This window comes from Oryctolagus cuniculus, chromosome 12 (genome assembly GCF_051225735.1).
Source record: "Oryctolagus cuniculus isolate XC-2025 breed Fujian yellow rabbit chromosome 12, ASM5122573v1, whole genome shotgun sequence".
Taxonomy (NCBI): Eukaryota; Metazoa; Chordata; class Mammalia; order Lagomorpha; family Leporidae; genus Oryctolagus; species Oryctolagus cuniculus.
In genome coordinates, this window is record NC_142878.1 from 70,408,822 (window position 1) to 70,435,871 (window position 27,050).

At 40.6% G+C, this 27,050-nt stretch overlaps 1 protein-coding gene across 2 annotated transcripts in view; it reads left to right on the plus strand.

The window, feature by feature from the left end:
• Positions 1-27,050, plus strand: part of SEMA6D (semaphorin 6D) — a 665,819-nt gene that overhangs the window by 453,610 nt on the left and 185,159 nt on the right. For both annotated transcript variants that reach the window (XM_051822408.3, XM_051822409.3), the window contains one exon: positions 8,510-8,539. The gene's annotated coding sequence lies outside the window, so the exon portion shown is untranslated. The remainder of the gene's footprint in view (positions 1-8,509; positions 8,540-27,050) is intronic.

Genomic DNA, 27,050 nt, shown 5'->3' on the forward strand with positions numbered 1-27,050 from the left:
TTGCATTGGGAGTGGAAAATTCACTTCCTTTGACATGGTCCTAGAGTTCGTTCCTTCTATTTTACCTCTTTTTCCTTCTCTTCCTCTTTAAAGGGAAGTAATCATTTTGAAAAATAATTTCCCACTACTGAATTTGGAGGATTCACCATGTTATTAACAACTAAAACACTTCCATGTGTGTTTCTCAGGGACACCCATAGGCAAATTATAAGTAGGTGGTAAATGACTATCATTACATCCTTGAGATAATTTTTGAGAATAAGTCCATTCATTTATGCTTTAAATCATCCATTACTGGGTCCCTACTGGATGCTGACACTGTTCTAGACCCTAGAAATTAGGATATGAAATTCTCAGAGTAAGCATTTTTTAAAAATTGTATCTAAGTTATACAAGTTTCATGTATTTCATATATACAGATTTAAAGAATAGTGACACTTCCCCCCACCCTCCCTCCCACTCACACTCCAACCCTTCCTCTTATTCCCTCAGATGTGAGCATTTTTCAAACTTATTGAGTGGCCGGCGCTGTGGCTCAATAGGCTAATCCTCTGCCTGTGGCGCCAGCAGACCGGGTTCTAGTCCCGGTTGGGGCGCCGGATTCTATCCCGGTTGCTCCTCTTCCAGTCCAACTCTCTGCTGTGGCCCAGAAAGGCAGTGGAGGATGGCCCAGGTGCTAGGGCTCTGCACCCACATGGGAGACCAGGAGGAAGCACCTGGCTCCTGGCTTCAGATCAACGCAGTGTGCCGGCTGCAGCGGCCATTGGAGGGTGAACCAACGGCAAAGGAAGACCTTTCTCTCTGTCTCTCTCTCTCTCACTGTCCACTCTGCCTGTCAAAAAAAAAAAAAAAAACTTATTATGAGGGAGGCAGACTTGTACACAGAAAATTGTAATAGAGTTTGTTGAGCATCCGAGGATAGAACAGGTAGGAATAACAATAATGAGAGCACAAAGAAGGAAGAAACTGTGCTTGGGGGCGTTGAGGAACTCCCCACATAAACCACGATGTTTGGATTAGATTTTGACAAGTGAGCAGTTGTTCACCAGGTGGAAAGAAGACCGGCAGAAGTCCATCAGAGGCATGTGAGAATTTGCATGTAGAGAAGTGTGCATACAGGTATTCCAAGCATAAAGACATGGAGAGTCCAGTGGATTCAGGAAACAGCACAGCAGCTACAGGATCCAGAACATATACAGCTGAGGGAATGAGGTGTAACTGAAAAGAAAGTTGGGTACCAGCTATTAAGAAGACCCGGTGACCTTCATTGTAGAATTTGGGATTTGCCTCTGTAGAATCAGATGCTTGTCCATTAAGAGACAAAAATTACATTAAAAAATCATTCCACCAGTTAGATGAGGGTGGACTAGTTGGAGAGGAGTGGTGAACAGGATAGATGCCGTATAAGGACTATCGCAGCAGTCTAGATACAGTAGGTGAGAGCCTAAACTAGGTCTATGACTCAAGAAGCCAGAGATGCCTGGTTTGGAAAATGTTTCCTGTGAAAGAGATCACAGGTGTGGTGACTGCACACATGTGGCAGCAAGTTACTTGAGATCATGTGCTCAAAGGAAACATCCGGGGGCCCGAGCTGTGGTGCAACGGGTTAAAACCCTGTCCTGAAGCGCCGGCATCCCATGTGGGTGATGGTTCAAGATCGGCTGCTCCTCTTCCAATCCAGCTCTCTGCTATGGCCTGGGAAAGCAGTAGAGGATGGCCCAAGTGCTTGGGCCCCTGCACCCATATGGGAGACCCGGAAGAAGCTCTTGGCTCCTGGCTTTGGATCGCCACAGCTCCAGCTGTTGCGGCCATCTAGGGAGTGAACCAGTGGATAGAAAACCTCTCTATCTCTATCTTTACCTCTCGCTGTAACTCTTTCAAATAAATAAAATAAATCTTTAAAATAAAAAAAGGAAACATCCGAAGGTATGGTGAATGGAGCAAAAAGAGAGACCAGTCTGGGTTCCTGGATTATCCTTGGAGCAGAGTCCTCATGTCAGTGCTGAACCACCAGCATCTGGACCAGCGGCTCTGAAAGTTTCACATCAGAATCACCTGGAGAGGGGCTGGCGCTGTGGCACAGCAGGTTAAAGCCCTGGCCTGAATGCCGGCATCCCAAATGGGCGCCGGTTCTAGTCCTGGCTGCTCCTCTTCTGATCCAGCTCTCTGTTATGGCCTGGGATAGCAGTAGAAGATGGCCCAAGTCCTTGGGCCCCTGCACCCATGTGGGAGACCCGGAGGAAGCTCCTGGCTGCTGGCTTTGGATCGGCACTGCTGCAGCCAGTTGGGGAGGGAACCAGTAGATGGAAGACCTCTCTCTCTCTCTGCCTCTCCTCTCTCTGTGTAACTCTTTCAAATAAAAATAAATAAATCTTAAAAAAAAGAATCACCTGGAGGTTTTATATATATATATATATGGTTTATATATATATATGGTTTATATATATATATATGGTTCTATATCCATGTGAGAGAAATTATTCTGTTCTGTTCTACTCTAGAATGCTCATCAAACTCTATTATCATTTTCTGTCTACAAGTTATATATATATGGGAGAAACACGTGTTGTCTATTAAAGTTGTCATTGCTTAGGTCTTCCTGTACACCACTGAACCTACAAAAATGATAAAGAAGGGGGAAACCTGGGAGACATGCTTTGCTTTTGTGAGATTGGATAAACAAAATTTCTCTGAAGAAGACCTTCCCTTCCTTCCATGACTTTATTCTAGGCTGGCTTTTGACCCTGTGATCTGCAGTGTTAGGTTCACTTCAGATCCACTTAAGTAATAAATACTTCTTGAGAGTAGGTCAAATATTCCTACAAGGTTCATATTGGACTGTGAGAGGATGGTGGGCTTTTTAACTAACTGGCAGATTAGGATGTTGAGCGGAAAGACTGGAATATTTCCTACAAAAGACAAGTTTTGCAGAATGTTAATAGATGCTATGTGCAAAGAATATTCCCCATGGTAAAAACTTTTAAAAATGATGAATAAAATAAAGTGAGACTTTTCTTTATTTTAACAGAACTCTGAATCTATAATATTTTACACTAAGAATCTATGAAAGGGGATTAGAATGTTAAGCACCACTGTCACTCCAACTAACACCATCACTGTTCCTTTCTCCCAAAAGTAGGAAGCTTCAAGGAGTGAGTGTTTTATCAAATGCACCCTTGAAAATGCTGCTTGGGAAATAAGCTTCAAAGAACTTTAAAGCAATGGCTCTCTGAAAATAGTGTTGTAGGCAAGTGCTGGTCTATGACAAAGTTATGTGAATCAATAGCAACAAGGAAACATGAAGGCAATATTGTATTATTTATTTATTTATTTATTTTGACAGGCAGAGTTAGACAGTGAGAGAGAGAGACAGAGAGAAAGGTCTTCCTTTTTCTGTTGGTTCATCCCCCAAGTGGCTACTACGACTGGCGCTCTGCGGCCAGCGCGCTGCGCTTATCCAAAGCTGGGAGCCAGGTGCTTCCTCCTGGTCTCCCATGCGGGTGCAGGGCCCAAGGGCTTGGGCCATCCTCCACTGCACTCCCGGGCCACAGCAGAGAGTTGGACTGGAAGAGGAGCAACCGGGGCAGAATCCGGTGCCCCGACTGGGACTAGAACCTGGTGTGCCTGCGCCGCAGGTGGAGGATTAGCCTAGTGAGCCACGGCACCAGCTACAATACTGTATTTTACTAAATTGATTGTTTTCAATTTAACAGTTGTCTTTATTTTCAAATTGTGTGCTTCCTATGCATTTTCTATTAAAATTTACCATGTAATAATGATCATGTGAGAGATAATCATTTCTCATTATTCTTATGTATGTTTTAAATTAAAAGTTGGCGTCTTTGTAGCAGTCCCTTCATGTTGGCTTCATTGTACTATTCTGTTGGTTCTGCTAGATGGTTTAGTTATCAGAGTCCAAATCCAATAGTAATAGATAAGGTAAGTGACATCCAAAGGCTGTTGCAAAGGAAACCATAATGTGTTCATTATCATTTATGCAAGCTTGATGCATGTTGGAAAAGTCTATTCTACACTCAAGGAATTTCAAGACACACATTTGGGAACTTCAGTGCCTTTCATGAAATTAATTATAATTGAAGGTTGAAAGGTTTGTGCTATCCCAAGCAAAGCTAAAGTGTTCACGAATTGCTGGAAAATTAGAAGTAGCAGGATGCCATGTATCCATTTCAGTGTTTTGGTCCTAGGCAAATTCAAGACATTAGATGACTGATTATGATTAATCATATTTACTTACATAGGTCTCTTTGTGGATATTTCCATCTGAACTAAGATGGGGTAAAAATTAAGCAGACACCTGGGAGTTATTTAAGCTCACAGCTAAAAATATTGATTAATCTTTTAGATCATTCCCACTTATAAAATAATCCTAAAGTTAGCTCATCTCCATGCATGAAAGCTCCCTCACATAAAAAAAATGAAAACATTGGACTACATTTTCTCTGAAGTCCTTCCAGCTATAAATTTTAAGTATTCTATAACTTAAACAGTTAACAAGGGCCACATTAACTAGTCTACATCACCTAAACTTTCGCCCTTTTTCAGTGATCTGTAGATTATGAGGGCAAAATCATGCTTGCAGCAGGTCAAAGAACTATTGGAGATCATAGAGGAAAAATATTTGCAAATAATAAACAAGATACACTTATTAAATATTATTTTATGAAAAATTAAATTTTTGAGTACCTACTCTAAGATGAGATGTCAACTTAAATTACCTTTTTATATGTTTTGGAGTCTGTTATCAAAATGTTGTTAAGAAGCACAGCCTATTCATTGCCACCTGTAAAGCTTATTGAAAATGAGCATTCCTGGACACTAACCCTGTAGGGATTCAGAACCCAGGAATCTGCATTTGTGAGAAGCTCACCAATGGATATTCATGCACACTTAAATTTAATACCAGTTCCTATCAGATATACATTTTTGCACTTGAGGGCTCTTATTTCCAGATGCACTATGAAGAGTATGAAGTAGAGAAAAAATAAGTAAAAGGAGACTAATATCACCAGTGTTCCAGTAGTTCCTCTCACTTTATCAAAACCAGTGGTAAGGAATTAACTGCCTCTCTGTTTTACCTCTTGTTTCTTCTGCAAAGTAAACAAATTTGGAAGGCTTTTTTCTGAAAGTACTTTGAATGCTATCAGGGTTAGGGGGTAAGAGAGAAACAACAGAGGTTTGATATTTCGTGGGGGCAAAGATTGTTGTTATTTTTTTTTTTTTCAAAAAGCATTTGGAATATGGTGATCTCAGCATTTTGTAGATAAACTGTCCAAAGGAATTTAGAGATGATAATGTGAGTACATTTCCAACTAAGATGAAGAACCAGCAGACATGTGAAAATGCAGTACAACTCAAAATACCACTATTTAATTCTAAATAAATCAAAAAAATTTAATATGTTTCCTGGACTTGCTCTTTTCTTACACTTCTAAAGTTCATTATATTCTTGAATCTTGATTTTCTTCTTTTCCTTTTTCAAATCCAGTCCACTAATATGTCTAAAACTCTGTTTCTGCCCAAGGCTATGAATGTTCTAGGTGAACTAATCAATCAATGTTTGCCCATTAAGAAAGAGCACTAAAATAAAAAGAATTCTAACCTTTTGATGGATTTGGTAGCTGTTTGCTAAGTACTTTTTTTATTAGCAAGATACCAAGAGGAGAAGCAATCTTACATCAATGAAGAGGAAAAGCTCTCAGGTCCTGGGGCATCGTGTAGCATTTAGGGAAAACATTTTTCAAATCCTGAAGTATTGATCAGCCACAGAAGCTGTTGGTAGTAGTGTTTGTTTTTAATTAAATCTTTCTAGCCCAGGTTGAAGCATATGAATATTTTGAATGTAATATTAAATGCTTCTGTGAAACAAACTGGGAACAAGGCTTGGTGTTTGGCTTACATGAACACCTAACTCAGCAATAGTTTCCACACAGTGCTGTTCAAAATACCTTCCTTCAATTTTCCAACTTCGGCTTTTAGATCTGATAGACTCACTGATCTATTTTGTAGGACGGGAAGCTACACGCTTGTTATTTCCAGGGTCTAGGTGTTGTGTGACTGGACCTGTTGGTAGTGTGTGCTCTTCCTGCCTGTCAGACTGGAGAAGTGCATTAGGAAAAGTGAGATATGATGCTGCATTTCATGAGACAGCACAGAGACATTTTCCTCTCATCTGGGGAGGGAGGAATAGAAGACAAAACTAAATGGAGACCTAAAAGTTATTTTAAAAGAATTTTTAAAGATGTCTCTTCCAGTTAAATTGACAACAAACAATAATAAGTGATGGCTGGGATGTGCAGGAAATAGAACCCTTGCACACTGTTGGTGGGGAGGTAAAAGGATACAGCCATTTGTGGAAATAGTATGGAGGCTCCTCATAGAAACTGAAAATAGAACTACCATTTGATTTAGCAGTCTCACTACTGAGCTAGGTTTAAGTAAAACTAAATTAGTCTTTCATAAAGACATTGCACTGTTCATTGTGGTATTATTCACAATATTTTTTAATTTTTTTTTATTTTTTGACAGGCAGAGTGGACAGTGAGAGAGAGAGACAGAGAGAAAGGTCTTCCTTTGCTGTTGGTTCACCCTCCAATGGCCGCCACGGCTGGCGTGCTGCGGCCGGTGCACCGCGCTGATCCGATGGCAGGAGCCAGGTGCTTATCCTGGCCTCCCATGGGGTGCAGGGCCCGAATACTTGGGCCATCCTCCACTATACTCCTTGGCCACAGCAGAGAGCTGTGGCCTGGAAGAGGGGCAACCGGGACAGAATTCGGTGCCCCGACCGGGACTAGAACCTGGTGAGCCTGCGCCGCAGGCGGAGGATTAGCCTAGTGAGCCGCGGCGCTGGCTCATTGTGGTATTATTCACAATAAATAGCCCATAGGAACAGCCTAAGTAACCATCTACTGATGAATAGATAAAGAATATGTGGTACATACTCAAAATGAAATACTACTCAACCATAAACAAGAATGAAATTGTGGCATTCACAGCAATATAGATAGAACTGGAGGTTGTTATGTTAAGCAAAATATGCCAGACACGGAAAGGCAAGCATCACATGATCTTACTCATATTTGGAGTCTAAAAAAATTGATCTTAGAGAATTATAAAAATGAAAGTGCAGTTGCTAGAGGCTGGGGCTGGGGTGTAGTGGAAAGGGAGAGATGGGGAAAGGCTGATGAATGGATGTTTGTTATAGCTAGAGAGAAGTGAAAGTTCTGGTGTTCAGTTGCACAGTAAGATGACTATAGATAATGTTCTGTTTATTTCTCTATTAAAAGGAAAAAACTAAACGATGCAATTTTTGGATGTTTGAGTAGAAAGACATATTTACTCTGATTGCGTATAACACAATGTATACTAGTATTGAAACATTATATAATACCCCATAAATATGTACAATTTTTATGTCTCAAAAATTGTTTCTCAAAGAAACCTTTTATTTAAGGAATATAAATTCCATACATACAACTTTAGGAATATAGTGATTCCTCCCACCATACCCACCTTCTCACCCACACTCCTACCCCACTTCCTCCTCTCTCTCCCATTCCCAGTCCCATTCTCCATTAAGATTCATTTTCAAATAACTTTATGCACATAAGACCAACCCTATACTAAGTAAAGATTTCAACAATTTGCACACACACACACACAAACTGAGAACAAATTTTACAGTTAACTTTCATATAACAACTTATTGAGGACAGAGGTTCTGTGTGAAAAGTTAATGCACAGTGACTCCTGTTGTTAATTTACCAATTAACACTCTTATGTATGATGTCAGTGACCACCTGAGGCTCTTTACATGTGCTGCCTAGACTATGGAAACCTTTTGAATCCACCAACTCTGTCAGTATTTAGACAAGGCCATAAGAAAAGTAGAAGTTCTCTCCTCCCTTCAGAAAAAAGTGTCCTTCTTTGATGACCACTCCTTTCCCCTGGGGTCTCACTCACAGAGATCCTTCATGTAGAATATTTTTTTGCCACAGTGTCTTGACTTTCTATGCCTGAGATGCTCTCATAGGGCTTTCAGCCTGACCAGGATACCTTAAAGATCTTATTCCAAGGTCAGAGTGCTACTTAAAGTGATTATCATTCTATGAGTCTGCTGTGTGGACTGCTTTCCATATTGGAACATCAAAATTTTTAATAACAAAGATTATTAAAAAGAAATAAATAAAAGCTGTTACACAACCATAATTTCTAGGCTGCCACAATTTGTAACCCAAGCCTATTTGTGGATGTATTGCCTCAGCTGACCATATCCCTAACAGTGGAATTGAACAGAAATTGGAGTCCAGTTAGAATCCAATTTGGCTTATTCCATTCTTTTCCTTTAAGTAAGAGATACATAGAATTAGAGAATGACAAACTGATTTACTAAATTAATGGGCACACCACTGCTACATTTAATTCTGTGTTGTGTTTTCAGTGGTTACAAGTAATAGGAAATTAATGCATATAATTTTTTTAATTCTTTCAGGTTTTTGACCAAGCCAACTTCTCCTCCAAGGTAAGTTACACTCAACTAGTTCTCAGTATGTTGGTAAAATCCAGTATGTCGTTGGCTTTGGCTTTGGTTATATTTTTACTGTTGAAGAGTGTGACATTCAATTGGTGCCCACAATTAGGTTTTTATTGGTGAATTTAGTACTCCAAGTACTGGATTAGACTGGAGAAAGGAAGAGTGTGCAGGCGAGAGATGTTTTCTTGCTTGATTGGTCCTTTTATAAGACAGTAGACTCTTTATCTCTGATGTTCAAAGACAGAAGAAAGTTTCTTTGTCAGTGGCTGTAACAGGGTCTTGCACCTCTGCTAAAGCCTGTTTCGGAAGAATTAAAAAGCAGAGTGCCCTTCGTACAGCCCTAACACTGAGAGGCTTCCATGCTCAACTCAGCAGGGCAGCATTTGCCAAGTTGTTTAACTTTCCTGGAGTATCTGTAAAAACTAGCAATTGAAGATGTGTTAATCATATTAAAGAACACAATAGGAATCCTTTTTTATTTCATTAGAAAATCAGGATGCATTTGATGTGCACCATCTGGTTTGTGAATGCAAGAATAAGTTTTTCAAAAGGGCACATTTCCAAGTTCTGTGTTTCCTATGCTTCAGAAGGAAAAACCCATAAGCAGCTCTGTTTTTAATGAGAGCAAGGCTGAAGCTAATAGGATTGGGATGGATTTCCAGTGTGTACCATTTCTCCTAAACTACATGTGTTTGCAGTACTTTTGGCAGCCTTGTCCTGTTTAAAGGCCGGGTTTCCAATTGTAAATTGTGAAGTTCTCCAAGTGTTAATTGGAAAATAGAGAGTGGCATGGTTGTAGCAGAGCATCTGGCTCTTTAGGTATTAATTATGGCTCCGTCTACTCATAAACACTAGTATTTTTATATTATCTTGTTATTCACTATGTTACTTTTCAAAACAGTACATTTTCAAGTCACAGAAAAGGTCAAGTTAAACTTTACCATGTATTATATGCTTGCTAAAAATATCTTTGATAAGCAGTGACTATTCATAAACAGTAAGCAGCAAGAAACAGAAGATATCAGATTTATTATTGCTGCCCGATGTTGAGCCCTAAAATATATTTTTATATACATAAATATAAATTTAAATATAACTCTAGAAAATGGCCATCATAATCTAGGGTGTAGCTCTTAACAGAAACATCTTTGAGTCAGAAAAACTGCTTTAGAGAAATAACTCATTCAGCTTTCTGTTAATTTTTAAATACTACATAGTAACAAACATGATTTGTGAGGCACTATGATGCTCTTCCTAACCTCGAAGTAATTGGAGGCATCTTCTGTGTGTATTCCACAAGCCCAGCTCACGCTGATGCAGGAAACATAATTACATTACAGGCAATCTCATCTACGGTAATTACAACTGTCGCCGTCAATCCAATTAAACAGGATAACCAACTCTACCAAGTCAGAAACTCCACACTAAATCCAGACTTTGGGAATAAGTACGTGATTAAGGATTTTGAGAATTTTCACTTGCTGAAATACTATTGCTTGCAAAAATAGGCAACAATTTTGAGAGAGAGTGGGGAGAGAATAAATACTGGTGGACATTTTCATTTTACATTTACTAGTCAATTTCTTATTTCTAAACACAGAAATCAGTAAAGTTTCTCAATACTAGAGCTTCAGATTATTATTATTATTACTATTAAGCCCATCTCCCTGTGATCATTTCCTTCTTGTTGATATCTCCAGCCTTTGCAATTTAAATGCTACTTTGTAAAATGTCCTTGTATTCCCGGCTTCATTGTTTCTGCACCTCATGCTTCATGTTGAGTGTCTAAGAAACCTGAAGGCTGCACTGTGTTGCTTACTTCTGTTCTGTTTTTCCTGACACTGAATTCGTGCCCTGACTCTGCGGCAGGATGATTTGTTGAAGCATTGTGTAGTGTTTAGTCTGTCTTTAGTTTTCTTTCCACCATTGCAAGTGCATGGCACACGTTGGACTTAAAGAAACTACTGTATCAGATAATGGGGGTTTTAAGGTGCAGGGTAGGAAAGGAAAGCCAAAGGCCCTCCCTAATGATTTTCGCCTTTACTAAGACCATTGTCTGACCCTGGAAGATGGAGAGGAAGGAGTTTCCATAATAATTGAGATTGGATTTCTTATCTGGTAGAATAGAGATCAGAATCAAATTGAGTGCTAAAAAATAATGGAAGAAATGGGACATTTCTTGTGCATCTAAGTTTGTGGACTAAAGATTTACATAATGAAAGTGCTTAGCATATACCTGTTTTTATTAAATATAATTCCTAAGTACATTTTAGAATCCAACTGATCAAATAACCTTAAGAAAAAAATTAGAACCTAGAAAGTCTTGATTTGCTTAACCTCTTCGGAGTAGAGGCAGGCATTCATTCCACTGTTTGTTTACAGATGACTAAACAGGGATATGCTAATAACTTCAGTAAAACTATAGAAGAAAATAGTCCAGCACAGATATTGAAAGTTGAATTTGGCAAGACTGGATTAATATTGTAAATATTCAGGATTTCCATGAACATGCAGTATATACTACACTCACATTGCCTATTTATTTTTTGTGTAGAATTCAAGAGTAATTTGTTAGATTCTTTTAAGGAAACCATGGCACACACCCTTGGTAGATTTTATGACAAGGCCTTTAAAATGGAATGGCTACAGGCCAGCATTGTGGCACAGCAGATAAAGCCACTGCCTGCAACACTGACATCCCATATGAGTGCCCATTGGAGTCCCAGCTGCTCTGCTTCCAACCCAGCTCCCTGCTAATATGCCAGAGAGAGCAGTGGAAGATGGCCCAGGGACATAGGCCCCTGCCATCCACATGGAAGACACAGATGAAGCTCCTGGCTCTAGCCTGGCCCAGCCCTGGCCATTGCAGCCTTTTGGGAAAGTGAACTAATGGATGGAAGATATCCGCCCCCCCCCAACTCTGCCTCTCAAATTAATAACTCTTTTTTTTTTAAAATGTGATGGCTGCAAATAATAAATAACTGTAATTGGTATCTATTGCTGTGTAACAAATTACCCAGAAAATTAGCAGGTTAAAATAGTTAGCATGTGTTGTCTCACAAAGTTTTTGAGGGTCATGAATCCAGCAGCAGCTTGCAAAGGGTTTAACAGGAGCCTATCAAAGTTCAGCCCTTCAGGCCCTGCAGGCTTGAGTTTGATGGATGACACTGTTTCACAGTGGCAGTTGACTGGCAGTCCCAGTTCTGCATGCACTATTGTCAAGAGACTTGGTTCCCGGCCGGCACCGCAGCTCAATAGGCTAATCCTCCACCTGCGGCGCCGGTACTCCGGGCTGTAGTCCCAGTTGGGGTGCCGGTTCTATCCCGGTTGCTCCTCTTCCAGTCCAGCTCTCTGCTGTGGCCCGGGAAGGCAGTGGAGGATGGCCCAAGTCCTTGGGCTCTGCACCCGTGAAGCACCTGGTTCCTGGCTTCGGATCGGCGCAGCACCAGCCATTGCAGCCATTTGGGAAGTGAACCAACCAAAGGAAGACCTTTCACTCTGTCTCTCTCTCTCTCACTGTCTAACTCTGCCTGTCAAAAAAAAAAAAAAAAAAAAAGAGAGAGAGAGAGATTTGGTTCCTTACATGCGGGACTCTGTGTAGACTACTTGAGTGTCCTCAAACATGGCATCTCACTTCCCCCACAGTGAGTGATCTGAGTAAGAGAGTAATAGAGAAAAAGAGTAAGCAAGCAGCCTAAGAGGCTTCCTCTCACACCAGCCAATACTCTGACACTAGTAGGGTGTCCTTTACCAATTCGCAGAAATAGCGCATACACCCTACCCTGTATTAAACACTCAGCTCTTGCCTCAGATGCCGATCACACATAGAGTGCCTAAGCTACCCTTAAGGGGTTCCTACTACTCCCCCACTTCAGATTCAATAATTTACATAACTCAGGGAAGCACTGTATTTATTATTACAATTTTATTATGGAAGATACAACTCAGGAGCAATGGAAAAAGTGCTTAGAATGGATGGCACTGCCCTCTTACACCTGAGCCCTATTAATCAGTTTCCTATGCCTACACAACTAGCCTAGTCCCAATGCTTACATCATCTGCTCTATCAGGTCAAGAAACGCTCATTTCAATGATGCTGGAACTATTCATCTTGTTTCAACTGATGGGATCTCTCTGCCCTCAAATAAATAAATAAATATTCTTTTTTAAAATATTTTTATTTATATATTTGAAAGAGTTACACAGAGAAAAGAGGTAGAGAGACAGAGAGAGAGATCTTCCATCCAATGGTTCACTCCCCAATGAACCGCGACGGCCAGAGCTGAACCAATCTGAAGCCAGGAGCCAGGAGCTTCTTCCAGGCCTCTCATGTGGGTACGAGGGCCCAAGGACTTAGGCCATCTTCCACTGCTTTCCCAGGCCATAGCAGAGAGCTGGATTGGAAGAGGAGTAGCCGGGACCAGAACCAGCACCCATATGGGATGCCGGTGCTTCAGTCCAGGGTGTTAACCCACTGTGCCACAATGCTGGCCCCAATAAATTTAAAAAAAAAAAAGCATAGTATCCCCCCTCTCAATCTGCCATTTTGCTTTCTGCAATTTCAGTTACTACAGATCAACGGCATCCAAAAATATTGCGTGAAAAACTTCTAGAAATAAACAATTTATAAGTGTAAAATTACGTGCCCTTTTGAATAACATGATGAAAAATATCACTCCATTGCATTCATTTCCTCCTGGTGTGTATATATATCATCCCTTTGTCCAGGGTATCAACACTGTATATATCCCTGCCCGTTAGTCACTTGGTAGCCAGCTTGGTTATCAGATGGACTGTAATGGTATGGAAGTACTTGTGTTCAAGTAACCCGTACTTTTACTTAGTAATGGCTCCACAGTAGTGATGCTGACAATTTGGATATGATGAAGAGAAACTATAAAGTGTGTTCTTTAAGGTAAAAGGTGAAAATTCTTGATTTAGTAAAAACAAAAATTGTCCTGACATTACTAACATAAGTAATTGTTATTAACCTCTTCTTGTGCCTTGCGCCCAGTTTATAAATTAACTTGTCATAGGTATGTATGAAGGTACTTCAGAGAGTTTGTGGGGGAATGTAAATAAAATACATTGCACATTTTTCATGAACTTTATAAAGCGCCCCTATATGCAAAGAAAAAACATTCTATATAGAGTTTTATACTTTCTGTGGATTGGGGCATCTACTGGAGGTCTAGAAATATATTCCCCACAGTTTTAGGGAACTACTGTATAATAAAATCATATATGACTCTCCTGGTCATCACACTTTCTAATTGGCCGTCAGAATGATATCTCTGGCATGACATCGTAAAACTGAACGGTATGAACAGATCACAGATCATCCAACCAGCAAACAAACCTTAGAAATCTCCTACCCTCTCACTTTTTAAAGAAACAGAAGCTCATCAAGGATCACTGCCTGTTCCAAGGTTATAAAGCACAGTAGTGGCAGCAGGTTTTGATTTTGAACTCTTGAAGCCTTGCCCCTCTCCACTTCTCTCTCCTGCCACAGGGTTGATGCGTTTCGCCTCTATCACTGTAAGCGAATCTGCCTGTCTTTTATTAAAACAAACACACATGTCAAGGAGGAGAACATTATTGGTTTCAAGAAAAAGTACCAATGCATTTCAGAATATATTTTCATTCAACAGTAGAGGCTTAATTAAGATGTAGTCCCCTGCCTTGCAAGTGAGTAATCTTCTGAAGAAGTTGCTTTGGATAACCATGAAATATGCACTGATGGCTTTTGTACATTGTGTGTTTGACATGTCGAGTGCTGGTGAAGCGCTGGAAGGGGCACATGGGCATTTCTTTCAGGGGAAGGAAGCCGATGGTAGACAAGGGATAATGCTGCAGACCGGCAAAAGGCCTGGACAGGAGTTGCCTTGAGTATGCTGGGCTTTTGCCAAACAATTCCCTGGTCACTCTGTCTCCTCTCTTTCCTGTCTCCTCTCTTTGTCATCTCTTAGCCCTTTTCAGAGCTCTTTGCAATGTTTTTTGTAGCTGAGATCATAATTTGACCTCAGAGAGTGAAGTATATTCTCCACCCTAAAGATTATTATTTCAAAATTTTCCAGCTTCCATGTAAACAAAGACTGCTCTTTCTGCAGTCAAGATAATATTATTATGGAATGGCTCCTTTGTGTGCCAAACGAGAGGAGACTTGCATTCTCTGCCATTTCCTTAAAGGGACATTGTGTTACTTCACTGACTTTGATTATATTAAAGATGCAGAAGGCTCTAATCCATAGATTACTGATTTATAAATTTTCTTCCTCATTCTCTGTCACTGGCAATTGTCTTTCCTAGATTAACCTAAATAGTCTGTTAATAATCAAGAAATATACTAGTTACATATACTGGTGGTGATTTTGCTTGTGGAAGAATTTTCCTTCGTAGGCTTCAATAGAAAATGAGCATCCTTTGGGCCTCCATTTGGCACAGCAGTTAGAATGTTGCCTGACATGCCCACATCCCGTATCAGTACCTGGGTTCAAGTTTCCATTCCAGCTTCCTGATAACGCACACCCTGAGAGGCAATGATGGTGGCTCAAGTACTTGAGTTCCTGCCGGATGGAAATGGGGGCTCCTGGCTTCTTTGGCTTGGCCCAGTCCTGGCTGTTGCAGACATTTGGGGAGTAAAATAGCAGATAGACAATCTCTGTGTGTGTGATTCTCTCTCTCTGCCTCTCCATATCTGTCTCTGTCTCTCTACCTTCCTTTCACATAATTTTTTAAAAAGAAAATGAGTATCCTCTTTATCTTTTTTGGCAAACAGAAAACATTTCTACAATATCTGATTTTTCATATTTCCATTAACATTGCAAAGTTATTAAATATTATCTGGGAGGAGTCTACTTTTTTATTTTTCTTCATTGTTCACTTCATAATTTATTTTCTCATAGATAAATAATGATGTGTCAAGGAGTCATAAGCATCAAATAACCTCCTGTGTTGGAATTTATAGATACTTATCTTTAAGTAGATATTAATAACAAACCAATGTTATATTATCCTCATGTAATATTTTCTCTGGTTCCACTTACAGCAAAATACTTCAATCTCCTATGCCCAAATCAATATTTCACTTCAATGAAGTACATGTATTTGACCCATACTTTCAGAATCTTGATATAACTCAATGAATATTTGTATGTTGAATAGTTTTCAACTTGGGATGTTCAAGTGGGCACACTAGTTGTCATGCTAACTTAGATTGTATAATGAGACTTCAACAAGTTCATGGGGAAACAGAATTAAAGGGTAAGTTTATTTTTGTGCAAGAAAATTTTTAAATCTATGAATAACTTTTATAATGTGCATATTCCACAAACTTTTGGAAGACCCCTTGTGTAACAAGTGGAGTGGAGTAGCCATCAATTCATGACTGTACATTATGCTTCTGAATTATCTTCACAGTTCATTAAATAGAGCTTCATAAATAAAACTCTTAAAAATGAATTAAGAAGACACACAAAGAAGGATGGTAAATACATCCCATGCTACAGCAGGAGAAACCATGTTGAGAGATATATTTGGGGCATAATTCACTGATTTATTGTCATCATCGTGTTTTTTGTATATTCAGGCTTTAATTGCAAACCAAACCAAATTTGGAAAACAGAATATAAGTGCTCCTTCAGAGGTACCTGATCAGTTTCTTTCCTTGTAGGGATATGTTAGTTTACACTTCTCCTCCATTGAGAAGCAACTCCTTAAACATTTGAGACCATACACGCCAGTCTTAACTGACCTGACCCCAAAGGAAGTTTTTGAGCTTGATTGTGTCTAAAGCCAATTTCAAATTTGTCTTTCTGCATTAAATATAAAAAATATGTAAATCACAAGACTTACTAAATCTTAATGGTTGTAACCCAGTTAACCTCACTTTATGTGCTAGCTGTTAGCTATGGTTCCAATGTGTACCTTCCAGAATTCAGGGCTTGCCAATGTGATAGTGTTAACAGATGGGATCTCTAGGTGATTAAGCCATGAGTACTGTTCTTTCATTAATAGGATTTAAGAACCTTTTAAAAGAGGCTTCATGGAGCTGACATTGTGACAGTGGCTTAAACATCCCATATGGATTCTGATTCAAATATCCTGGCTACTCCACTTCTTATCCAGCTCCCTGCTAATATGTCTGGGCAAGCAATGGAAGATGGCCCAAGTCCCTGGGCCCCTGCACCCACCTGGGAGACCTGGATGAAGCTCCTGGCTCCTGGTTTGGCCTAGACAAGCTTCAGCTATTGCAGCTATTTGGGGAGTGAACCGGTGGATGAAAGATCTCTCTCTCTCCCTCTCCCTCTCTCCCTCTCTCCCTCTCTCCCTCTCTCCCTCTCACTCTCTATCTAATCTCTGTCTCTTTCTTTGTATAACTGTATCTTTCAAATAAATAAAATAAATCTTAAAGAAGTAGAGCTGTGACTCAAAAAAAAAAAAAAAAAAAAAAGCTTTCCAGAATTTCATAGTTTGCCTTCTGCCTTCTGCCTCCTACCACAGGAGGACACAGCAAGAAGGTCCTTATGAAACCATATACACATCCAGCTCCTTGAGCGTGGATTTACTGACCTGTAGACGTGTGAGAAAATCAATTCCTGTTCTTTGTAAGTGACTTAATTTCAGACACTCTGTTATAGCAGCACAAAACAGACTAACACCCTGTTCATTTAGGAAATCCAGCGCTCTATACATTTGCCCCTCTGCAAGTCCTTCCAGAAAGTTCCATGTGATGTCATTTGTTCAGGAATGACTCTCACAGCGTGTGTATTTCTTTACTTGTGACCCCACCAGGGCCAATACCATCTCCTACTGCCTGCTATTGCCCCTACTGCTTTAATGACCTTACTTCCTTTTGCAATACCCACTGGGCACTGGACATGGGCTTTGTTGTGCCAAACAGCCTTGTGGCTCTTGCTGCCCAATCCAGTCTGGTCATCATTTGCTGGTGCTGTTTTAAGGATATCCAAACTGTCCTATAACCTGAAATAGAATTAGAACTGATTAATTCTGTGGTTAAAGATTCCCTACCCCTTACAGTGCCTAAGAAGTTTACATAAGCATGATCATTTCAACTCAGTCTCTATTACATTATGATGGATTCTTCCTGGAAAGAAATATAGTGCCACTGCCTAGCTCTCAGCCTAGTCCTGTGAGACTTCTGTTGAACCACTGTGTGAATTCAACATACATCCTCAACTTAATTTGAATTCTAGTAGTGGATTCACCTTTAACCAAATGCTCTTAACCCTAAGAGAAATGTTGGGTGCCATGTGAATAAACTTTTCTATACCCTTACTAGTGCAATAAGAATTTTCAGAAATGTTTAAACCTTAGTAATAAAGAATAATAGAGTAGGCTCAAACTAAAATCTCTACCACAATATGCACATTTATAGTTTTCTGCTCTTTTAAATGAAAAGTTTTCATAAATCTGCTTCGTTCCTGTATTTATTATCTTACTTATAGTTTTAAAATTTAATCTTGGCATGATTTTTCTTCCAAACTCTTAATATAAATGGCAATTCTCTGTGTGGAAATATTAAAGAAAAAATAGTTCCCAGAACTTCCCTATTTTTCTAATGCTGAAGAATACAGTTAATAAACCACAGAAATATCCAATGTGATTGTAGGAAATAGAAACCAGAATGAAAGCAAATAGGACAGGGAAAGGAAGTTGATACTCCTAAAACACTTCTATATGCATTAAGTTATTTAAGAAATAACTACATTCTCTGTAACAGTTAAAAAGATACACAACAGACTCATAGAATGGCAAATGCCCTAAACAGCACTCTGGCCTCAGAATCAGCCCTTAAGGCATTTGAATCTGGCTAAAAAGCCCATGAGAGTTTCGCAGGCATGGAAAGCTAAGACACTGTGGCCTAAAAAATGACCTAAATGAAAGATCTCTGTGAGTGAGATCCCAGCGGAAAGAACAGGCCATCAAAGAAGGAGGTACCTTTCTCTGAAGGGAGGAGAGAACTTCCACTTTGACCATGGCCTTGTCTAAACAAGGTCAGAGTTGGTGAATTCAAGAGGCTTCCATAGCCTTGGCAACTCATGACAAGAGCCTCGGGTGATTACTGACATCATAAATAAGAGTGTCAACTGTTAAATCAACAACAGGAGTCACTGTGCACTTACTCCCCATGTAGGACCTCTGTCCTTAATGTGTTGTATATACGAATTAACAGTAAAACTACTACTCAAACAGTGCTCTATACTTTGTGTCTCTGTGTGGGTGCAGTCTGTTGAAATCTTTACTTAGTATATACTAAGTTGATCTTCTGTATATAAAGATAATTGTAAATGAATCTTGATGAAGAATGGGATGGGAGAGGGAGTGGGAGATGGGATGGTTGCGGGTGGGAGGGAGGTATGGGGGGAAAAGCTGCTATAATTCAAAAGTTGTACTTTGGAAATTTATATTTATTAAATAAAAGTTAAAAAAATAAAAAGTTTCCCTATAAATTTGCAAAAAGGAGAGATTTTAAAATAACTAGGTATGTTTAGAACACAGGTTTGTGTGGGCTATAACCCAGAGGTAGCTGAGGCTCAATGGTCATTCCTAATGCATGCAGCACCCACGAGCTAAAGCACATGGAATTTTATCATAATGGAAGCAACAGCAAAGGTACCTGTGTCAAGGTTGCATGTAATTGATAGCTCGGCCAACCCCACCTTCCTGCACAAACAGATGCACACACACACACACACACACACACACACCAGTCTAGGACTTTGCTTCAGAATTTAAAAGATATCATAGTCTTTTTACTTCTCTACATTTATTTTTTCTTTTTTGGAGCTTGTTTTGATACTGTTTCTTCTATTTTCTCCAGAAACCTTTTATTTAAGGTACACAAACTTCATGCATTTCATAAATACAACTTTAGGAACATAGTGATTCTTCCCACCCTATGCGCCCTCCCACCCACACTCCCACCCTTTTTCCTCCTCCCTCCCCACTCCCATTCTTATTTTTTACTAGGATCCATTTTAATTTAACTTTATACACATAAGATTAACTCTATACTTATAAAGAGTTCAACAAATAGTATAAAAAACAAAAATTGTTCCTCAACAGTTGAGACAAAGGCTGTTCAAAGTCATTGCATCTCAAAGTGTCAATTTCACTTCTATAGATGAGCTTTTAGGCGCTCTATTAGTTACCACAGATCAAGGAGAACATATGATACTTGTCCTTTTGGGATTGGCTTATTATGCAACTTTACAGTTGCATCCATTTTGTTGCAAATGACAGGATTTCAATTTTTTTATTGCTGTTTAGTATTCCCTGGTATACATGGCTCATAATTTCTTTATCCAGTCTTCAATTGACAGGCATTTGTGTTGATTCCATATCTTAGCTATTGTGAATTGAGCTGCAGTAAGCATGGGGGGTACAGATAACTGTTTCATATGCTGATTCCATTTCCTTTGAGTAAACTCCGATGGGTGGGATGACTGGTTTGTATGGTAGGTCTATATTCAGATTTCTATTTCATCTTCAAGATGTCTTGCACTTTTTGTGTCCTAAATGTATAATAATAAAGGCATGATTCAATAATGATGATAGCTTATTTTCATGAAAAAATATTTTTAAACAAATTTTTAATGAAATGGGAAATACCTATGCTAAAACATCAAGTGAAAGAACAGATTACAAAACTTTTTATAAATCATAATCAATTTGCATATGTATATTTGTATATATGAAATACATAAAACATGCTTATTATAAGGCTGATATAATTGTAGGGAATGTTTGTTGTGTAATTTTCTATAGGACTCATTTTCTATAATAAGCATATATAATTTTTAAGAAATATTTGTTATTTTGAAAGGTAGGGAAACAGAGAAAAGAAAGACTGGGAGAAAGAGAGAGAACCTCCATCCTCCATCTCACCTCTCAAATGCTCTCAAGAACGCGCTGGGCCCAAGCCCAGGAGTTGGGAATTTAGTCCTGGTTTTCCACATTGGTGACAAGGACCAAGCACTTGAGCCATCACCTGCTGCCTCCCAGAGTGCACAGGAGCAGGAAATTGGAATCAAGAGTGGAGCCAGAACTTGAACCCAAGTAGTCTGATGTGAGATGATGGGACTTAGGTATCCCACATATCATCCCAATAGCTATGCCAGATGCCTGCCACAACATCTAAATTTAATAAAAGAAAAAATGAGATATTATATAGGAGAATAAAATTTTTAATAGAAAACTTTTACTTAATAAATATAAACTTCAAAAATACAACTTTTGGATTATAGTGGTTCTTCCCTCCATAACCACCCTCCCACCCATAAACCATCCCATCTCCTACTCCCTCTCCCATCCCATTCTTCATTAAGATTCATTTTTAATTATCTTTATATACAGAAGATCAACTCTATACTGAGTAAATATTTCAACAATTTGCACCCACACAAAGTATAAAATGTTGTTTGAAGATTAGTTTTACCATTAATTCTCATAGTACAACACGTTAAGGACAGAGGTCCTATATGGGGATCAAGTGCACAGTGACTCCTGTTGTTGATTTAACAATTGACAGGAGAATAAATTTTTTAACTTTATTTGTAAGACAAGTGGGAGCTGGTGTTGTGGTGCAGCAGGTTAAAGCCCTGGCCTGAAGCGCCAGCATCCATATAGGCACCAGTTTGAGTCCTGGCTGCTCCACTTCCAATCCAGCTCTCTGCTATGGCCTGGGAAAACAGTTAGAAGATGGCCCAAGTGCTTGGGCTCCTGCACCCATGTGGGAGGCCCAAAAGAAGTTCCTGGCTCCTGGCTTTGGATCAGCTCAACTCTGGCTGTTGCAGCCATCTGGGGAGTGAACCAGCGGATGGAAGACCTCTCTCTCTCTGTCTCTACCTCTCTCTGTTGTCGCTCCCCCTCTTCGTGGAGGAACGACACTAAGCCCTGCCTAGGCTTCATATCCGAGTCACGGCACCATTATGTCGCTCCCCCTCTTCGTGGAGGAACGACACAGGACCCTGCGCTGTTCTTTTGTCTGCTCGGCCCTCCCCGGGTTTGCTGCTGGTTCTTCCCGGGTTGGCTACTGTCCCTTCCACCTCCGTGGAAGGGCGGTTCCCCCTGGCCACATTCCCCACTTCTGCAGGGGAGCGGCACTCCGCCGGCCGGCTCTCTCGGGGGCTGCACAGGTGTTCCCCTTAGATGTTCCCCTTAGATGTTCCTGGTGCATGCCGTCTCTCTCCTCCTTTATAGTCCTCCTCCGCCAATCCCAACTCGGCTGCCCACACGCCGAGTACGCTGCTCTCCTCCAATCAGGAGCAAGTCCTACAGTGTATTGGCTGAACTGGAGGCAGCTGTGTAGAAGCTGTTTTCTTCTCTCCCAGCGCCATATTGTGGGAGAGCAGATGCATAGAATAAGTCTTAATTCCAGTAACAGTCTAGTCCGGGTTGCTCCCCACACTCTGTAATTCTGTCTTTCAAATAAATAAAATAAATCTTAAAAAAAAAAAATTGCCCAGCACTGCAGCTCACTGGGCAAATCCTCCACCTGCGGCGCTGGCACCCTGGGTTCTAGTCCTGGTTGGGGCGCCGGATTCTGTCCCAGTTGCTCCTCTTCCAGGCCAGCTCTCTGCTGTGGCCCAGAAAAGCAGTGGAGGATGGCCCAAGTGCTTGGACCCTGCACCCGCATGGGAGACCAGGAGGAGGTGCCTGGCTCCTGGCTTCAGATCGGCGCAGCGCGCCGGCCGCAACACACCAGCTGTAGCAGCCACTTGGAGGGTGAACCAACAGAAAAAGGAAGACCTTTCTCTCTGTCTCTCTCTCACACTAACTCTGCCTGTCAAAAAAAAAAAAAAAAAAAAGACAAAGTGACAGGTATGTATTTGGGGGGGGGGGGCAAGGGGAGGATCATCCATCTCCTGGTTTGCTGGCTCTTAGTCCGCCCGAACAAGGATGGGCTGGGTCCGAAGAAAGGTAAGTGCGCCGCTCTCCGGTTCCCCAGCCTCCCGATCCCGGGATCCCGGAGACAATCAGACGCAGCAGGGAGTCAAGTCAAGCAAGCAAGAACTCAGTTTATTGCACGTGTAGCAAAGCCTTTTAAAGCACAAGACCGCAGGATTACTGGGGCAGGGCATGAGCACCAACCAATTACTTAAAAGGTCATTTTACAGGGTGACTTTTTACAGGACCAGCCATATGTCTGTACACTCATCATCAGTTGTCACCTCCCCTGATGCTACGCGGCCAATCAGCTTTGGTGGTAAACGACTTTCGGTACCGCCCACCTTACTTCCTCTGGGTGCCATCTTTGAATTGCCACATGTGCCTAATTTCCCTGCAGGCGCCATCTTTGAATTGCCTCCTGTGCCTAATTTCCCCACACTGGTTCACTCTGCAATATCAGCAACAGCCAGAGCTGGACCAGGCTGAAGCAAGAAGCCAAGAACTCCATCCAGGTCTCCCACATGGGTGAGATGGCAGATACTAGGGCCTGCATCAGCTGTCTTCCCGAGTGCATTAGTGGGAAGCTGCATTGAAAGCAGAGGTAGAACCTGATTCCAGGCATTCCACTTATGGTATGCAGGCATTCCAAGTGGCAACTTAAACCACTGTGCCACAACATCCACACCAGGAAAGTAAACCTTGGAAAGTTATTTAGATAAAACATACTACTATGTCAAATGTCCTGAAACTGTAAAAGAGAAGAAACTTTGACTTTGATTAAGCTGAGGCAAAGCAGCCACATTTGTGTGGAGGACTCAGGTAAGAGTTGCTAAGCAGTGTCATTGAGAAAAGTGGTCAGGAATAAAGATGAACTATGAAAATGGAGTGTGATAAGACAAACAGGAAACAAAAGGGGATGGAAGGGAGAAATGTGAGTTTCTGTCCCTTGGCTTTGTCCTGATCATGTCCTTTGCCGTTGGTTCACCCTCCAATGGCCACTGCGGCTAGCGCACTGCTGCCGGTGCACTGCACTGATCCGAAGGCAGGAGCCAGGTGCTTATCCTGGACTCCCATGGGGTGCAGGGCCCAAGCACTTGGGCCATCCTCCACTGCCCTCCCGGGCCACAGCAGAGAACTGGCCTGGAAGAGGGGCAACCAGGACGGAATCCGGCGCCCCGACTGGGACTAGAACCCAGTGTGCCGGCGCTGCAAGGCGGAGGATTAGCCTATTGAGCTGTGGTGCCGATGACTTGTTGGGCTTTAAATGGAATGTTCTTGAGAGAATACCAAGTACAAATTTTATATCAAAACGCTGCCCTGTATGCTGTCCGGGGACTGTACCATTGTTCTTTTGCATGTTTAGGGGTTTAACTGGCCCCTAAAAAGAATTGAGCCTGCAGTTATAGTGACCAAACCTCAAGGCTCATAGTGACTAAGAATTCTATTGAGAAAATAAACCATTCTGGGGCCAGCACTGTGGCACAGTGGGTTGAGGCCCTGGCCTGAAGCACCAGCATCCCATATGGGTGCCAATTGTAGTCCCGGCTGCTCCTCTTCCGATCCAGCTCTCTGCTATGGCCTGGGATAGCAGTAGAGGATGGCCCAAGTCCTTGGGCCCCTGAACACATATGGGAGACCAGAAGAAGCTCCCAGCTTCTGGCTTCGGATCAGTGCAGCTCCAGCCATTGTAGCCATCTGGGGAGTAAAACCAGCGGATGGAGGACCTCTCTCTCTGTCTCTACCTTTCTGTAACTCTGTCTTTCAAATAAATAAAATAAATCCTTTTTAAAAAAAAAAGAAAAAATAAACAATTCTGAGAATAAAATACACATACAATGCAATCATCAGTCCCTTGACTACCTGAACACAAGAAATTCAATGTATATCTCCCTTTGGGCAATGTTAGCACAGTAAATTATTGCATTGGAGTGTAATATCCTTAAAGGGTAGTATTGTCTAGAAAGTTCTTATCCAAAATGATTCCAAGAGGACTAAGCTTGTGGACACCTTGTGCTTCTTTTCATAGATACGACTTCTTGTCTAATTTCCTAGATCTATGCTATGGTTTCTCACTGTCTCCAGCAGTCTCCAAGCCCTTTTAGTTTGCCTCTTGGATTGTGTATGGGCTTGGAAAGTTAGTGCTGTGTCCAAGAGCAAGGGCCCAAGGAACTTTCCTGTGAAGGAATGGCATGAGTTTTTAGTACTCAAACTTCTATGAAGACTGTGTTGACTACTCAAAGGTGTTTTAGTCACTTTTTAAAAAAAAGTTATTTTGCATTATTGATATCATCCAAAAGGTGAATTCTTATCAATGAGTAAATATCAAACCGTTGTTCTCTTGGGAATTTGCTGTAACTCTACAACTTTCACAACTTCTTTTCTAAATCTTGGAGTCACAAAATCCTCAAAATGCACACATAGAATTTATGATGTAACACACACTTTAGATGCAATGTAAATGTATTATGAAAAATGTAGGTTGTTTCATGACAATGAATTTAAGCTTTATGGAGGATACAACTCCATATTATTTCTCTTTCCATTATTATTGTGACAAAGAATACCAGTGATTGTTTGAAAATCTTAGGAACTTTAAAAAATGTAGAAGTCCACAATACGGAGCTAAGCAGTTGGTTACCAGCACAGCATTGAAATAACCCCCCCCCACACACACACACACCACCCCCATACAGATACTTTGGAGGAGTCAGCAAATTTTATCTCATCTCACTTTATCCCTTATGTTCAGTTGGTGGGAGGCTAGATTTGAGCCTTATTTATTCACTCATTAGGTAACATTTTACATTACTACCTCATTTCTAGGAATATTTCAATTAATATGTTATTCATTCCTCATTGAAGATTTATTGGGCTCCACCATGCATCAGGCACTCCCCCATATACTCAGGTTTGACAACAGTGAACAAGGCAGATCAGATCTCTTACTCAGAAAGCTTCAATTTTTACAGTTGGGGGAAGTCAGTAATAAAAAAAAATACTAATAATGTAAATAGTGCTTAGTGCTTAGTGCTTAGCTTGGGATGAGACACAAGCTAACTAACACTTGACCTTTGCTGTCTTGGTATTTCTAGACAAATTGTAAATGAAGTTGTTTATAAATGCAGTGTGTATGGACCATTAAAAGTCTCCATCACCTTCTTTTTAAATGAATTTATGATTTAAGGAAATATTTGAACTTATTATGATTACTGTAACCTAGTGCTATTAGTACTAAATGACAGCTAAACCTTTTCATATCCAATTGTAATTCAGTGAAAAAAAAAATGGCCACCAATTCGTGGGTGGAGGCCTGCAAGATCCCTTTACAGAAATCTAAACAAAATTAAACAAAACAAACAATAAAAACAAAGACTGAGGGGATGGGAGTGGCCAGATGAAAATCTCACACACACCGGCCCTGCTTCACAGCAGGTACAAAGTGTGTCCCCACACCACTTCCGGGGCCTCTGTTTGCAAGCACCCCATGCAGCAGAACTATGAGCTGTTTCAGCTCCCTCCAATCGAGGCAGGACATGCCTAACATTTAAATGGAATAGCATCTCTGAAGTTTCTTATACCTGGTGCCAAACTCCTTCCTTAAGTAAACAGCCCTGATTTAATTTTTTGTATTTCAAGTTTCTCTTTATCTCCAGCCTTGTATTTCTCCTCTGAGAGCAGAGTTTCCTGTCTGAAGTTATTTGGATTCTGGCCCAAGCCATTGGACCAAAGCAGTCAGCCAACAGGTCTTTGACAGATGTATCTACATAGCCTTCCTGGCCTTGCTAGGTATTTGTGTGTGCACATCAGCTCCCCAGTACAGTGCAAGATCTTCAAGAGTTCCCACCCTACAATGTCTATAGACCAGGACCTAACCTGGTGCAGGATGCACAACCATTGAAATACATGGCTTAGTAGTCGGATCACTCAAGACTGAATGGACTCTGGAGTATGACCTTGACAACTTGTTCTTTGCTGCCTCAGTGTCCCTATCTATAAAATGGGGTTCATAACAGCATCTGTCTTATAGGTTTAATGTAATTATTAGTATTTCACTTAGTATCTGACTTTTCGCCAGTATGCAGCCATTATTTTGACAAATATTTGTCCAATACATTCAACAGATATTTTTTTCAAGTCCCTAGGATGTGCTAACTACAACTGATTAGGAAATAAATCTAAAATAACTGGAACTCAGGGTGAATCCCAGGAACATTTTAGGAATCTTTCTTTCAATCAAATGTGTTCTAATTTCCACGGCTTTACCATCTGACAGCTTCCTCATGGTTATTTTAGAACTGTAAAAACTGACATTTATACACAAAATACTATTTTTTAAAAAACTACCTTCTTGTGTTTATTTTTGCAAAGATGAGGAAATTTTAGGGTTTTTTCACCTATTTAAAAATATCTTTGTCAAGGGGAATTAATAAGGACTTCCTCAGAAGTCGTGCATTCTACTGTATTGGACTGGCTGGCATCATGGTCTCTTTTTCACCTGAGTCTAAATGAAGACAATAAAAGGAAAGGAAATTGTGCCAGAATGAGAAGGAAGTTTGATATTATTTGATACTCATGCAAATCCTGT